The sequence below is a fragment of the Myzus persicae genome, unplaced genomic scaffold (assembly GCF_001856785.1).
Source record: "Myzus persicae strain clone G006 unplaced genomic scaffold, MPER_G0061.0, whole genome shotgun sequence".
NCBI classification, from domain to species: Eukaryota; Metazoa; Arthropoda; class Insecta; order Hemiptera; family Aphididae; genus Myzus; species Myzus persicae.
The window spans coordinates 864,146-882,905 of record NW_019100469.1 but is presented as its reverse complement, the minus strand read 5'-3'; positions in this window follow the sequence as shown (position 1 = coordinate 882,905).

Genomic DNA, 18,760 nt, shown 5'->3' with positions numbered 1-18,760 from the left:
TTTAAAAAAAAAAAACAATTTTAATTGTTGGTATTGTGAGCCATTATTAATACAACTTTGTTCATCAAAGAAATTCTTATGTATTAGTACCTATAATATGTATTCATAAAAAAATATTAGTAACTCTCGAGAAATTAATACATTTTACTATTATTTTGTTTTAAGTTTCGACATTATACCTACCAACTTTGTACAATTACACATTGTCGAATATAACAAATGTAATTATCTACTATATGACTATTCGAGTTCTATCAATTCTACATTAGGATAAATAACACAGACATAATACTCAAAATTCATTGTCAATATTTTAGGGCCAGACCACCAAATTATATGAAGAAAATATTGCAATAACTCCGGAATTCCTATTGTACACGAGTTTAACGTAACAATTAAAGATTTAAAAAACATTTTTAATAATGTATGTTTGGTGATTTTGAAAAGACAACAATTTATTGATTTCTACATTATAATATTACCGTTCATATGCATAGATTGAATAATTTAGTTTATTAAATAGATAATAAAATCATTCGATAGTATCATTTGAAAGTAATAAAATATTTAAAATTAATATTTTCATGCACTAAGTACCCATATATTTTACTTTAAGCATACCTATATAATATTAATTATATCTTTGAGTGACTTTATTTTTAGAAACTGATACTATACACACAGGTACGGGATGTTTTAAGTAATTACAATTTTAAACACTTACAATTAAGTGTTTAGATAAAATGTTTAGGATAAAAATAATATCAGCCACAGTGAAACTCTGTAATTATTCAGAAAATAGATGAGTATTATCCAGTTATACAAGATCTTCAAATGAGTAAAGTAAAAATTTTATTTCTATACTATTAAATAATTCGCCTATACATATCATATATCATCGATATAAAATAAAAACATTTTTTAAACAAATAAGGCGATAATACTTTTTTTAATTAAAAGTGTTTGATCAAATAGTGTTTTGGTATTTAGAGTTTCCATGTAGGACCTTTTATGTTTAAAGTTCAATATTAGTTTTATAATTATGAATTATTGTGGCTCATCGTTTATTATGCTTTCGTTGTGAAAGAAGTTTTTAAAATTGCCTTGGCCACCAATTCGTTATCAAAAAAATAATATCGATGAAACCTAAAATAAAAATGCAAATTCATCGTTTTTATCGATGTCTTAAATAATTGTTTAGTTCTTTATATTTATGTTTTTGTTTGTTTTAATTTGTTTTTTTTACCTTATACGTAATGGCAAATTAACTGCTGTATAGTATTTAATGTATAATATTGTATAATATAACGACGCGTCGGGACGTGGCAAACTACTACAACACTTTTAATTAACTTTTGGTAGAGCGTTTTGCCATAATTACTACTTATGTACTATGTGAATGTTTTCAAAGAAATTTTTTACACTACACCTATGAATAAACATTACGCGGTATGTGGGAATACATAAAATCTCTTTAAATTAATAATAAGTTACATTGTTCGCTGATAATAATAATACGCACGTTAATGTAAGTATATTCTGTTATATAACAATTCCGATTTTCTCGTCTAATGAAGATTAAAAGTGAAAAGTCCATTTCTACGATATATTATCCGTTAAGATAATAATATAATATGAAACTTTATATTTCAAAACAATGTTCCTAATGGATCTACAAATTGCCTATATAAAACCCCTTGAAAATCGTTATATTGAGAATAATAATATTATTATCCTTTCGAATATTATATTTTATTGCGGTCGATCGGGGTTGACGCGAGATCTATAACAATAAACCGAACACTCGTCATGAATATCAGTTAGTTTCGAACGTGGCATTTACGATTTAATAAGTTCGATGAATAAGTCGAGACGTACTACTGCTCTTAAAAAAAATTTAAACCCAGACGTGGTCAGTGGTAATATCTGGTTAAGCACCAGTGGTATCGACTGGTCGTAGGGTGGATAAACCATTAAATACGTAATACCATCGTAACGACTTAATTAACTGCGTTAATGTCGTGCACACTAACCTGTGGGTGTGGTGTTTTAGCTTCGTCATTATACGCACATTACGCATATCAACAATTTTGTGATATATTATGCTACGTGTAAGCAGAACTCGTGTGTTATATATTTTAATACACGTGTGGTAATAATATTAGTGTGTCGTCATTCCCGTCAAAATCTGGTCGATTAGACTACGCGACGAGCATCCGTTCGTGTAATATTAATAAGTAATTGACCATCCACGAGCTGTTTGATTGGACACGCGTGTCACGTACCACCATGGCGGTGGTTACCCAAACGACAACGGCAAAGGATATCCATCGGGCAAACACTTTTCGTTCGTCTGTATCATAATGTTATTATTATTATTATTTTCCCGGTGGTCCGACACTGCACGGCTATAATATAGGAATGACGATAATCGTTTAATATTAATTTACCTTTATTAATATCGTCAAAAAAAGTGGATTAACCTGCTGCTGGCAGCCTCGGTTGACGTCGTTTTCACCGTGCGAATAAAATGATATTATGTGAACGAACGCGGGCCCGGATTGAGAGGGACGGCGGCCTTTAAAAAAAAATTAACCTTACCGAAACACGTCATTATTGTATCACTATGTGTCTGTTATTGAAAATATTTATTCAAAATTAAGAAAAAAAGTAAGTATAGTTAAATGAAAATAATAAGCATACATTCACTTCTTATTCTTATTCAGTAGGTAAATAAGTACTAAGTACATTTAGGTTAATATTGGTTGGTAACATCATGTGTTTGATAATCGATAGTTAACTCTAAACGACATCGACCATGACAGACCGCCGATTAGCTTCTATCAAAACTACCCTAGATGATATTATCTGTGTAAGTAATATCATATCATCAGTATCTATATATTTACTGTAGACAAATATAACATAACGTACTTGAAAAGAACCTATAGTTAATTAGTTATTAATTATTATATTTTACATATTATTAATAATAATAATAATTTATTATACATTTATATTTTTGTAATAATATTGTACAGTTTGTAAATTTATAAATAAAAAAATAAAATAACTATCGTGATTAACTATCGACTAATACTGACTTTCAAGCAGCTTCTCTTAGAGGAATCAAAGTGATATTATCGATCTGTTTGTATTAGCATATTATAATAATCGATATGAGTGTATGGCTGTAAAACTGTATCTATATCTGTATAAGAGATAAATAACATAAGATAACTTCCTAAGAAATAATCAAGAATTATCATAAGTATTTTCATATTATAAATTATAAATATAAAAAACTGAAATAAATGTTAAAATTCTCGGAAAAAAATATATATCACTCTTGACTGTCGTACAATTTTATATCGTATCAAGGGCAGTACCAAATGAGCTGCAGCCCCTATTCCTCGTGTGCCTCCTCGGCTCCACTTATCCAGACCTCCACATAGATAATATTACGACGAAACTTTTGAGGTAAAACATTGACAATAAAAAGTATAATGCACTCGAAAAAAAGTGAAAAAATAATAACGAAACTGAGTTTTCGTGAAAGCCGCGGAAACAGAATTCAACTTTGGCGGTAAGTATTCTTTAGTAGTAATAAAAATAAATAATAAAATCGTTTTGGCTGAATACCTACAACCAAACGTCACCCCGACTTCTCTGGACAGCAAACTTTCCAATAATTGAATACCACTAAACGATTTGTTTGATTTATAATATTTATCATCTGCTGTCTGTTTGGTTTGTCTGTGTAATATTAATTATTGTAATATATTACACATGTACGTAGCCAATACCCACCCACGCGGATGTCTGCACAAGACGCTCTCTCGCTCTTTCGAGTCGTTTGCAAATTTATTCATTTCTTATAATAATATTTATTATTTACGATATTGTTATATGTTAACTGTGAACAGTGTGTGTAGTATCGTGTACAGGTTGATAATAATTATGTTAAACTGTGACACTTTCAAAAGTTATATTTTATTATTTATCGTCATCGAGTATTAATAAATTATTGATAATATAATAAAATATTTATATTATATATAATACAATTTATGATCACGCTAATCTCCGAAACAGTTTAACTGGTTTTAGTGAAATGTTGTAAATGTATCTTACTGCTTCTTCCATTTTGAGAGTTATAAAAGTTGTTATTTCGATGAGTGGCTCTTAATCTTTTTTATTAAAAATTTAAGAAGGATTTTGAGAATATTTTTTTATAAATATTTGTTACATCTTACAGATTGTTATGGTAATAGATACAATTTAGAGAGTAGTCTGAACCACGTTCGATTTATATAAAGAGCAATATCCCGTTCACCGCAGTCGAATTGTCAATTTCGGTCAAATTAGTCAACTACCGATTTACACCGATGAAAATTTGTCCTTGAACTGAAGTACCCCTAAACCAAAATACGCCTTTATTTTATATTTTTTGTCATGGGCAAAGTCCGGTCATGGATCAATTGACTCAAAACTATACTGGACCGTTTTCAATAAAATTTGGGTATATCAAAAGATTCCTTGAGACTTGCAGGATGTTTATATCTTATTATTTTAACTCCTATATTTTTAGCTAAATGGTAACTCACATATTATTTCAATTTTTTTACAAATATATTGATTGAACATACAAATCTTTCGCCTGTTCAATGTCGGGCGGGACAGCTGGTATAGTATATAATATGGCATATTTGAATAAATAATAATTATAACTGTAATACATATTACTATCACTTGTATTTAACAGACGTGATAGGTACAGGCTTGTTGTTCAAATATTTTATCAGCGTAGGTAGGTATTTACTTCACACAGCAGTATAAACGCAATAATGAGAAATTCTCTCCCGTCTTTTGTTCCTTGGCCCTTTGGTATTGTATTTTCATTTTTCTCATTCTGCATACAAAGTTTAAGATATATATTTGAATAAACGAGTAATATTATTATTTTCATAAATGCCTTCAGAAAACAAGCGTTTTAAACGCTATACACGATTTCCCATTTATTGCACCCGTCAAATATTTATTAATTTAAGCGGATGTCTTAATTAGTAGTATAAGGAGTATTTTGAAAATTTAATTATGCAGTTGTGCACAATGAACTTTATAACGTAATTGCCTTTGCGTTTTGCCATTGAACCTGTCAGATGAATTGTTTTAAGTATTTCAGTTTTAATCTGCACACATATAAGTACACAATTGTACTTAATATAATATATACATAATATATGATTATACTGTATGTCCGTTTATAATATTATATGTTGTGTATGTATTGAGTTTATTCTTATTCGAAAAGACCACCTGCCGACGGAACTTATTTCTATACCAAGTATTATTTCTTTAGACAATTGAGTTATGTTAACGATTTAAAAAAATGTACTTGTCATTTGTATACTTTAGAGATTATACATTTATCATTTTGTTGATCCTTTGAGGGCGTGTGGTTTTCATTTTTTTCAAATGTAATGATTTTGTGGGTCTAGGTCAAATGATAAAAATTGTCTCAACTAAGAACAAAACAAACCATTTTAATTGATTACAATATTTAATTCAAATATAAATTATACCTATTACCACCATAGGATACGTTAAATTAAGTCTCTTAGTATTGTGTAGTTTAATACAACTTAGAAATATACTTAACTGTAATAATAACTGTAATTGACTGTATCTTGTAAATTTACAAAATTTTAGCTTACATAAAAAACATAATAAAATGTTTCAGAAATCAAATAAGGAGATTATTGTATTTAACTCTACTGACTTATAACTTGCTAGAAGAATTATAAACTAAATAGTGTGACGAAAATATAACAGTCCCATACGAATATATCAAATTATCTATGAAATCAATTTAGTGAAATTTTTTGACAGATATGTACTCGTATAACTCACGTAGTTGTTCGAGGATTACTATTGTTTTAACGAAAATAATATGTTTGGTACTCGTGACGTCGACTGTTGAGACGAAGCTAAGGGCTCTCATAGCTCTTATCCTAAATTCACCAGTACCCCCCCCCCCCACTTTACATATTGTAATGTGTCTCGTTCGCGTTTGACAATTATTGACTAATAAATGCATGAGAGAACATTTCCGTTTCGGCGATTGCATTATTTCGAGAAACTAATCGTATGTAATTGTAAGGTTGTTACCCTTAAACATATTGTGTATAGGCATTTATATTTCTGTAGTACAGTGGCTCAAATTCCAGGAAGCAGAAGCGGCACTTCTCTTCCCAAAATTATTTGGGGTTATAGGTAGTCTGTATATTGTGGATCCTAGTAGTTGTGGGTAGAGGTTATAAACTTATACAATAACTAATTATATTTTAAAATATGTAATATTCAATACGATGAGCTCGTGAAACTCAACATAACGTTCAATGATGGGTCTGGTGGGTGACAGCTGATATATTTTTAGGTATACCCAAGTAAAAAAAAAAATGATTTGCTGAACTTTCGACGACCTTTTTTGTTCTCCCATGGATTCTCATCATTCTCTCTCTCTGGGCAAACTATAGTCAGACGAATCGGTACACGGTCGTCGATTTAGCAACGTACAAAAGTGTGCGTTAAACGCGTGGTGAATATTGCGATTTTAACGAGCTCAGACCGAGCGAAAGATTTCACTGTTATTACCGCAGACGATTGTACAATATTAATAATGTCCGTAATTTCAATACGCATTCGAGACGACGGGCGTCCGCGTAGAGTGCGATTACAATTACTGCGCCTCCACCGTCTACCTGCAGCGATTTGTTTCGACTTGAATATTCGTGTTTGTGTTTAATGCAAAGGTGTAGCCAGCACTGTGTCGCTCGTTCTTATCTCAGCCTTTATTTTTCGTTTTACGGCGTTGGTATACGCGCGCGCACGTCTATAAAATATCGCCTCGCGATTTTATTTCCGCCGTTTTCGGTTTGTTATTGCCACCGGTGAGGCGACGCAGGAAAAAGTCAACGTATTATAGTCCATACGTCTTCGCCTCGGTGTATGGTGCGTGTGTGTGTGTGTGTGTGTGTGTGTGTGTGTGTGTGTGTGTGTGTGTGTGTGTGTGTGTGTGTGTGCCGACAGAGCTGGTTAATGGAACGTAACAAAATATCGTTTAGATCGATATCACGGGCGGGCACTCGTCGTTATGCTATACTAGTTCCACTGGTGCTGCAGCCGGAGAGCCGAACCTCGGCTGCACTAGCTCAGCAGTGATAGGAAGTAAAACTAAAAAAAATGTACCTAGATAAACATAAAAGATAGGCGAAATATAAATTCTATAGATAAATTTAAAATAAATAACAACATTTTCAATGTAGATAAGAAACAGGTAAACCTTTTTTAATTTGTATAAATTACCAATACTTTTCTGAACTTTGGTTTATATTTTTACAATGATAATAAAAAAATGTACTCAACAGTGACTTTACATTATTATTCAGTACCAGAAATTGCACTTTAAGTTATTTTACTGAAATTGAAAAGTACGAATACATTAAAATTTATTCTGAGGACATTAATTATTTACACTTAATTAATACATAATTATTTAACATACATACGTCTTTCATGTGAGTATATCAATTTAAGTAATTTAAAAAAAGAAATAATCGGAAACGTGTTATTATTAAGTACTTAGTTATTAGTTTGTTTTAAATAATTGAAAATTTCAAAACAGAAGTATAGCTTGTACAATGTAGAGTTTGGTATTTGTGACTTACGGCTTTCTGTGTTTTTAGCCATTGGCATATTATAATAGAGTCATACTCGTATAATAATTGTGCACACCAGACGACATTTCGACCACCGGTCTCAAGCGCAATTTCCGTAACAGTTTCTTTTCTTTTCACATTTCTCTCGTTTTTTTAAGACTCTCGCGAAATACGGCCAGACGGCAGGCAATATGCATTTAATTCCGGTGCATTGTTCTGTGCTGTGCAGCAGAGCATAAAACCTAATAAGACCTTTCAAAAGGTTTAACACTAATTTCATTATCCGTCTCCGTAGGTATAATATATATATATTTAGGGTACCTATATATAGCCGTTATCAAAAGGTATATAATATTATTAGCTTATCGAGACCGATACCACACAATTTTCCGAATGCACCATGTACAGACTTATTATATTATATTATATTGTTCAGTTATCATAGTGAAATAATAACAAAATTATATTCCTAGTGAAAATATTATATAAATGGAATTTTTTTAATTCCTTTTTTTCCACCAGAAATATTATACTACTGACTTATAACACGGTGTGATGTACCCGCCAATAATAATATTGAATTACGCGTTATTGTCATAGCTTGAAAGGAGGGGTACACCGTTATTATTATTACATTTCTTCGTGAGTCGCGTTACGTGACACGAAAGCACAGCGGTGCCAATTTTACTTTCAATTTGGCATTTGAGAAACGGAAACCAAGAGCAAAATATTATAATATTTGAATTAAATAAAAAATAATGTGCATGCCAAGGCGCAGTAGTGGTATTGTGCTAACGGAGTCGATGCAAAAAAAGAAAAAAAGTATACAAATATAATATTAAACTCTGGACTATAAATTATTATTCATAACATCGTGGCATTACATAATATTTTGATTTGTGCGAAAAGATGAGATAGGTATTTTCAGACCACATCGATTAATAAATTGCGTATTATTTTAATATTCAAGCATTGATCAAAAATGTCTTTAAAAGACCATGACTACTATTACTTAATGTTCAGAAAATTTAGTCAACGAAAAGACGGTAAATGTCATAAAATCGAATGAAATACAACAATCGGAATACTTTTCCTAATCAAATCGGTTGAGTTTTATCGAATCCTGTATCACCATTGTTTGAATAGTGGAAACTAATCGAGTGAACAATTTTAAAAGTATTGACACACAGACATACAGACACAGGCACAGACACAGACACAGACACACAGACAAACAGACACACACACACATAATATTTTCAGAAGTTTATTGAATGGTGGTAAAAAAAGTTAAAGTAAAACTATTTGACACATTGTTCTGTGATAACTTTTCTTTAAGTAGCTATATATGGAAAGGAAGGGAAACATGAAAATATAGTTTGGTTCCAAATTAAAATCACCATTAATACTTTTTTGATTCAACATATTATGCAACTAAATTATGTACACAAAAAAGTATACTACGAATGATGAAATATTATAACATGTATGTATATACACAAGTGTATGTTGGCATGGGATGGTGCATAATATGAATATTTATTGTCAGATAAATGTCAATAGAATTCGCATTAGTGGCAATGGCAAAAACTCGGAATTTTATCTCCCCATAATTTATTATTATTTCTTTAATGCGACTTTAACTTGGGCTTATATTATAATATGATAAATTGGATACTTTGATGCGATATTCATTTTAATGTTGACATTTATTTATTTTCATTTTACGTTAGGATAATTATTATTTATAACAGTCACATTGGGTGGTTTGCGAAATCATTAGATCAGATATATAATATATGTATTTCGAGAAATTAATTCAATAATACTTATGTTCTTCTTTTGAGTATTATTGAATTATTACATTATTTTACATTATTTGAATATGCAATAGTTATTTTTTAATTATTAGGATTTTTTTTTTTTTTTTTTAGCATTTGTGATTCAACACAATTTAATTATTTTTAAAGATATTAATTAAACTATACAAATGATAATGATATTTTATGAAAATAATATTTGAAATTGAACCTGTTACTTTTAATTTTCAACCAGAAATCGTTATTTAAGATTTTTATTCAGAAAATAGCTAATTCCAAAACTGCGATTAGAAAAATAATTATTATTTGCAAATCTACATTTATTTTGAACATGTACCTATTAACTTTGGTAAAATATTCGTTGCAAACATTTCAGAAACTGTAATACACTGTTAAAATATTAAAAAATATTTCACTACCCATCAATGAGTTTGTATTAAGTGTACCTTATATGTTTTTAAAATTATTTTCTATTTTTAATTATTTTCCTATGGCTTAAGCGGCTCTTCACTCTGCCCCTACACCTGGCAGAAATCCCTTGCGATATCTTCCACATTATTTCTCCTCTTTGCACATTGAATGCAAAATCTTATTTAACTCTAAAATCGCTGAATATACCCCCTAGTCTCGTCACCACTCTTAACTCAAACGCTGAACTTGTTATTGATACAATTAGATAATTTATATTGAAGGCTGATTTTCTTATTTAATATTTTCATGTTAACTATGTAACTCGTTTGATGTATACTACAATAATTGTCAAGCTGTCATTGTACATAATTAAAAAGCTAATAAAACAAATTATTTTCCATAAATGTTGGTTATGATGTTATGGATTATGAGCATAAGTTGGGTGCTTATACCTGAATAGGGATAACGTATGACGTTCGACTGAAAAATATATGAATATACAAGTCGTTGATACCTAACATGACATAATATTAGAGTTCTTATTTGAAATATTTTTTGCAGGGATCCAAAAGAAAATAGACCTGTAACTGCAGGTTCCTAAGATAAATGTTAATAAAATATTTAAGTTGTCGAGTTCAAATCGTCGTCGAGTAGTTAATTTTAATAGGAAAATTAAATCTGAATTCAATGATAAATCTTTGTTTACAATGACAAACGATTCTTTATAAACTTCTTTTAACTTCCGCAAACAATAATTCACATAATTACATTTAAATATTTTTCATAATATTAGGTACGTACATCATATTGTATTATTTTTATTAACATTATCGTAGTCAATAAAGAATACATCAACAATTTAAAAAAAGTCATAAACCTATAAATTTACAGAAAAAAGAGTTATTCTAATTTGAAAAAAGATAAGTTGCTATCATCACCTTTTCAAATGGTAGATATATTAAATCTAAATGATTGAATGAAATTTAGAAATATGTTCCATAAATGTAATGAAAAATTCCAAACATTTGAATTTTAATCAATGCATTATTAAAGTAAAAATAGGGGATGTGCATGGTTGGTGAATCACACTGTAGATGAAAATAATATATTATTTATTAATCTCAGTGAGTGGATTGTAAACATAGGTACTCAGTTAAAAATATTCAGAACCTTCCACACTACTCATGTAAGCGCGACCAATTTTTTTATTATTGAATTACGTAAAATAAATTGTGTTTGAATTTTCATGGTATATTATTAACATTAAACTAATACGCACATATAAACTGACTTAACTGAGTATTCGGTTAAATATAAAAGACCTACTACCTATATGATTTAAAACGGACATTCTAATCAGAAAGTTTGACCAGTTCGTTAAAATAATAAATATTAGGTTTGTTTATTTTGTCAACAAATAAACAGACATTGTTGTATATTATGTTTTGTTTTTACCATTAAATAAGCACCTACTGTGTTAATAACTGTTCAAATTATTATGAGTTTTGTGTTCTAAAGATCTTAAGTATAAAAAAATAAAATGCTATAATTGTCCATACCACGGTGCACTGAGTTCATGGCAACCATATTAAAATTCAAATAATAATGGCTCAAAAAATCATATTGTTTGCTTTAATGCATTCATACCACGTTTCTCTTAAATAATAAAGAGGTATATAACTATATAAGTATTATGGAACATTTTATTAAATTCAATATTGTAAATATTATTTATTTAGATGACGATAGAAGTGCACAATGAATGAACAACATCCGAAAACACTATATTATTATCAACACAATTTGACTTAAAAATATTACAGATAATTTATTAAGCATGGAGTGTATATCATTAAAAAATAAATATGTACTCGTATATTTGAATGCTTTGTCCATTTTGGGGTACGACAATATGTGCGCAATGATAAATTTTAGAATATTTTTGGGTATTTCAGTGTTTTGCTTTGATTGTTAAATGTAATTTATATTTTTATTTCCTATGTAAAACATGTTTTAAATAAAATTCAACTTTTCATTTCCCTGTGTCGTTTTAACGTCACGAAAAGCAAAAGAAACGTTTTAGAAGGATTGTTTTAATTAATAAAAGTAACACCTATTACCATGTTTTTTATAAAAAATTATATGGAAATTTAAAATCTATAAATCTATTTGAAATAAACGTAATACACTGTGAGTAGGTAATTTATATAAGCATGATACATGTTAAAAGGAATTACCTACCGATAGTTAGGTACACTTTTGGCTGGTTTTTTCTTAAATATAGTAATTAGGTTAAAATGTTATTGAAACATTTTTTTTTAGCTAGTGGTATTTATTAGATCAAGTGGGGCTTGGTCGAAAATCATTTTATTTGGTTGAAAACGTAGTTTTTTATGGAATTATTTGTAAAATGTAAATGTTTGTTCAGGGGTGGTCATTATATCCAGGACTTTGTAGAGGGTTGCTCTACTTTCATAGAAGATTACCAATATACCATGGATCATGGTTATTGTTCTCAGGGATATTGATTGAAAGAAATGTATTATTTTTATGTCAGATGTTTTTGAAGCACTCAAAATTTTGTTTCTAGTGAATGATTTACCATAATATGCTGGTAACGAGAGGATGTTTAATTTATTCATTATTATATTAGGTTTTTTTTGGAACAAACTTTTGGATTTAACAGTCTATAATTTAATTATAGGAAATATATTATGTTCTAATATTATAATTATTGCATACTTCAGCTTTTAATTAATTATAATTAATATAATTACTATAATTATAATTTGTTTTACTTTATTTATAGTTACCTTTTGATTTATTGTCATATTATATTTATTCAATATGAATATGTTCTGCATGTGCGTTTACAGCGTATTACGTGATTTGAGTTCATAAAAACAGCGTATCAATGATTAAATATCGAATCATCTTTCCTATACAATTTTAAATATGAAAAAATTACAAGTTTTGTTGATTTAAGGGTTTGTAAGGGATTGCTTCGTGTTTCTAATTACATAATTATGTAATTAATTTATTATTCATAATGTATTAAAGAAATAAACATTTGTATTATCGGAATAAGATACAGTATAACAATTGTAGTCAATTAGATCACTGGTTTAACTTTCTAATGCAATAATTCTATTTGTCTAGCACTACAATTTATTGTTTATACTGCATTTAGAAGAATTATGGTCACAACATAAAACTATCATTTATTCTTCGTAGATTACAGTGTTTGGAACTAGGAGGATTAAGTTGTAGATACAAGTGCACTAACCTAGTTATTTAGGATATTAATATTAATAATTAGTTACTAATTCTTAAATTCCCGAGTTAAGTTTAACAAAATTAAAAAATTAAAAAAACTCAAATCTTAAACTATAATTGGATTTGGCAATATTTAAAACGAATTAAATAATTACAGAAATGTTATCATTATCAATGCCACGCATATTATCTATTTTATATCTCGATTCGAAATATTTTAGGTGTCTTCAATAACAATATTAATTATTATAAAATAATAGTTGAAATGAAATAGTTTTTTTGTTTCAATTATTTGTAAAAAAATTAAATAAATTGGAAGTTTCAATATTGAATGTCAACAAAGATATCAACTGTAATACTTTTGTGATTCCTAGTTGTATTCTATAATGTATTCTACCAAAGTACCAACTCTAATTTATTAAAAATAATTAGGTGTTAGGTGTTACTGTTACATAACTGCGTACGTATTTTATTTACGACGATGGTATCGCTATTGTAGCCCTACTTTTATTTATTATAATACCTTTACAAATACAAGTATGTAAAACTTAAGCTAAAAATAAAATAATGTCAAACTTTAACATAATCGGTCATTTACTTTTCAGCCTCATACTGAGAAAGTTACAAGCAAGGCATTGAAGGTTCTCGGATTTGTTAAAAGAATGCCGGCTGAATTTAAAGTGTCCAGTTCTCTTGAGACCTTGTATTGCTCTTTCGTTCTATGGGAATATGGTATAATTATTTGGGAACCATGCACACTGCATGGTAGTTGTCAACTTGAAAGAATTCAGAGTACATTTTTGAAATTTGTCACTTTCGCATTAGACATTGGGTGCGCACCTCATGAGTATGAATCAGTGTTGTAGCGTCTCCGTTTGTCTACCCTGTGTGATAGCCGATAGGAGGAAATAGGGCAATCTAACGTTTCTTTCTAAACTTATTAATAGTGAAGTTGATGCCCCTGCCCTCCTATCGAAAGTTAATTTCAGAGTAAATACTTTTTGTTCCAGATATACTCTTTTCCTTTCCGCATTCTTCTTAGCCACTGTAATTATTTATCTAATCACCCTATTGTCCGTATGATGAAACTGGCCAATGAGAACCAACAATTCCTCAGTATTTACTACTTAGTGTAATTATTGTCTGTCTGTTCTTAAATGTTTGTAATTTTCTTGTTAATTATTACTTAATATAAAATAACGTAATTAGGCTCGAACCGTATTTAATATAAATAAATAAATAATATTTTAAGTTATAGTACCTACTTATATTTATAAACTAAAATGTGTAAATATCAATCAAAGTTCTGAGAACAATATTTCTCCACCACTATTAAACAGAACGGGCTTTCATTTCCATTTTATTATTCTATAGTTTATCGTATATCCTTGAATTATAATAATTACTAGATATGATGCATTTACATTTTAACTCAGGAAATTATATAATGAATAGTTCTAATAAATGTTTTAAGATTTTAGACGAACAAATAATATATAAGATTATCAAGAATACAACTACCTTTTTTTTCAATATATTATGTAGCTAGAAGGATATTTAAAATCATTTAAAGAGGACATCCTAAGATAACAAAAAATTAAAAAAAACCATTTAGTTGGATACATTATTATATTATATGCAACTTTTTTATACAATTTAATTCAATGGAAAGTTATTAATTATCAACTACATATATGTGCTTAATGCTTATAAACAGTGTTACCGGATAGTGTATTTATCAAGATTTTACACGCACACCCACTAACACATTATTTCATACGATATATGTATATTAATACATACCTACCTACAACGAGCAATAATTGTTTTATTCAATGCATCAATAGAAATAAAATAGCGGAGTGCACTCTAATTATTACGAAAATTGAGCCCTTAATAATTATTAGTACTGGATTTGCAAAAAAATCAGCCACCCAGGGGGACCATTTTTTTTTTTTATTAAGCCTAATGAGTTAGCAGTACTGTGGTATAATATGTAAATACTATAGTACCTCCTATAGGAGTTTCACGACTTTGCAGACATTATATGATTTATATATGATTTCAATAATTTTTATTACATATGTGGTTATTTTTATTTTTAAGTGATAGGACAGTTTTATAACACTTATACATGTTGTGGTTTTTTATAGAATTGAAATGATTGTATTTCATTAATTTTAAACCTTAAAAAAAATTTTAAAAATTAATTTAAATGAAAATCAGTTGGTTCATAATATTTGTTTTACTTAAAAATTAATGTTATTTACAAAATGTGTGGAAAAAAACTATGTTGTGGTGGCAATTGTGTAAATCAGTCCCTGATTAGATTGTTCAATATACGTTATATAACCTATATGTATAACATTTTTTTTTTTTTAATTGTTTAAAATTTAAAATTAATATATTTTGAAAAATTGAGACTATTACAATGAAAAAAGTAATTAAACATACATTGAATGTATATTATCTTTTGTTCTGTCTATGAGTAAACACTAAAAAAATTAACTCAATCGAACTTGCTTATAATATAATATACCTATTAAAACGATTTTATACCTGTATTTTTCTTATGTATTTTATTTATTTACTTTTAAACTCACAGTTAAATTAAATTAATTTGTAGCAGAAATTATTTTAACATTATAAATGTCATCTGAAAAAAAAATATCGTGCCGAGCTTTGTCATACTAAATCATTAGTCATACCTTAATAGCTTTTTTAATAAGTAAGGGGTCTTCTTTTCTCATTTTTCTAAATTAAAACAATAATTTAATTAACTGTGCAGTCATTTTTGATGTTTGTCGTTTTATAATTAAGTTATTTTTATTTTTTAGTAAGATTAAATTAAATAAATTAATAATAATAATTATTATTTTTATATTAATTTAAGATAAGTGGATGAATATGGTAAAAACGGGCTTATATTGATTGCACTAAAACTAAACCACGTACAGCCTTTGGGTCGATATGAGATACATCATAAGCGAAAAATGTTTTGACATAAACAGAGAATAGTCTGCAGTAAATAGTGCAGAATAGATTTACTGAATAAGAACAAAATTAAATTTTTCATAGTTTCAAAATAACATTTGGTTCTAACACTATTTGCTAATCCACTTTTAAGTTGTATTTTATGTATAGGTTTTAGTGCAAATAAATTTTAAAATAATGTCAATTTTATATTCAAATAATAATTACTTCTGGTGTCTTTATATATTATGTTTGTTGTTGCCAGTTATACAACTTCGTGTCATACTTGTATATTAAAATTGTTGAGTCATAATAGTTTTATCCTAATAGCTAATAAAAAAAACAAAAAAAAAAAAGTTACTTCATCATTTTTATAAATATCAAATATGTATTTAAATTTAATATAAATAGGACATTTTTTTTAGTATTGAGTCAAGTCTGAGCACCTATGGTGTATGCTTATTTAGTATACCAAGGTATTATGCTGTGGTTTCAGATGTGGCAAAGATTTGCCACTAAAACCCGGGTTGTCACCCATCCGGGAACTAATGACACCAGTTAATGCACGACCTCAGAACACGTTTGTTACTGAGGCCAAACACTTCGCCAAACCATGCAACAAAATATGAAATTATTATGAACTTATTATTAGGTTCATATTAAATGTGTTTAAACAGTTTTATTGAAAAAATATATTCATAACGAGTCCCTCGTGTTCAGTATCTATTCAATGTACCTCGAAAAGTTAATTTTTTAAATTCATTAATCTTTTAATATATTTATGAAAAATATTTTATAATACTTTTCAGACATGAATAGGAGTTGAAATCGTCGAAGTAAATAAAATATTATGATATAGATAGTGTAAAAAATAATAAATAGTTTGCAAATTCCATAATAATACTACTATTCATGACCAAGTATAATTAATTAAAGCTTTTAAATAACTACTGATAAGCGTTTTAATTCATTCGTAAAAAAAAGATTATCTAATCATTTAGCTAAATTTTTTTTTTTTGAAAATAATTACTTTAAGTTTGTTTTTATTATACTTATAGTTAACTTTTAATCATATATTATTATACCTGCTCAATCAACGCTTGATTGTATATATTGAAAACGTTTTTTAGTGGATTGGTTCAATTTTGTTTCAGATAGTATGTATTATCTCTATAGAGTAGGTTCATATGCCCCGTGTATATCTGTCTACTTTTGTTTGAATAATAAAAAAAAAAAATATCAAGTGGTTGTGATTTTATGAAAACGAGAAAAATTCATCAAAAAATATTATTAAAAGGTTACCTATCATTTTATGATACGCTTATGATTAATTCTTGAATTTATGCCAGTCTTTATTTTTAGACAATAATTACAATACATTATTTCAAGTGCGCATAGATTTCCTTTTATCTCAACGTAATTGGACATTTGGACGAGCAAGCACAGCACGTATTTGTTTCGCTTGCTTTGAATTTTCGACACTCGTTGACTCAACATGGATACGTATCGTAAAAGGTATACAAAAAAATAAAATAAATAGATTTAACGACTTATATACATGTAGTTACATCCGCAAGACTGCATATTTTATATTATTTCCATGATTTGTGATGATTTTAATGGAGATAACCCCATGTTAACAAATTATTGAAATGTATCATTTGTTTTTTAAACAATACATTCAATGCCGTTATCATAATATGGTAACCAATATGATTAGTTGTAATAAAGATATGATTTCTTTCACATAATATATTATTATATATTTTCAATACTTTATGAAAATTAATCATATCGATAATCCATCGAAAAAAACTGTTACGAAACGTTGATTACTAGGAACCGTAAATAGAGCTTACATAGTTTATATAATATATTGTCAAAAGAAATATTATTGGTCATGTGACGTGAGGTGAGAATATCGTCTGGAATGAAAAATAAGAAATGAAAGTGAAAAGGTAGATAAATGATTTTTAACCTCAGGGGAACTAAGATAAAGTATTTTCAATACATTCCTCGTACCTATACACTATACAATATAATTGAAAAGCAAAATTGGGACGAACAGAAATATGATAAACTAGACATATTGTGAGCCATGATAGCCTTTTAAAATGAAGTGTGTTTTTTAGGTAGATAAAGTAAAGTTAGGAAAATCATTTTTAACAAAAAAAAAAATGTATAAATCTCAGAGTATAAATAAAGTATTCGACGAGTTTTAGTAATACATTTAGTTTCTAGATATTGATAATCTTTATTTCATACTCACATTCAAAATCTTAATTTTTCGATCGATAATAATTTATATGGAAATTCTATTTGTTTTCTGACTGATACCTGAAATTATAATTTTGAGTTCAGCATCACCAACTTTGAGGTATTACAATTTAAAAATGTTTATAAATCACATACAAATAAAACATCGTAAAAGCGGATACACAGCTGACAATGTTCTTTACTTTAATAGTTGGTTAAATGACTGTAATATTAAAGCTAACCATAATACGAGATCAGTTCTGCTGAACGCAAAATTCGGTATGTCACGTTTGGATCAGAGTG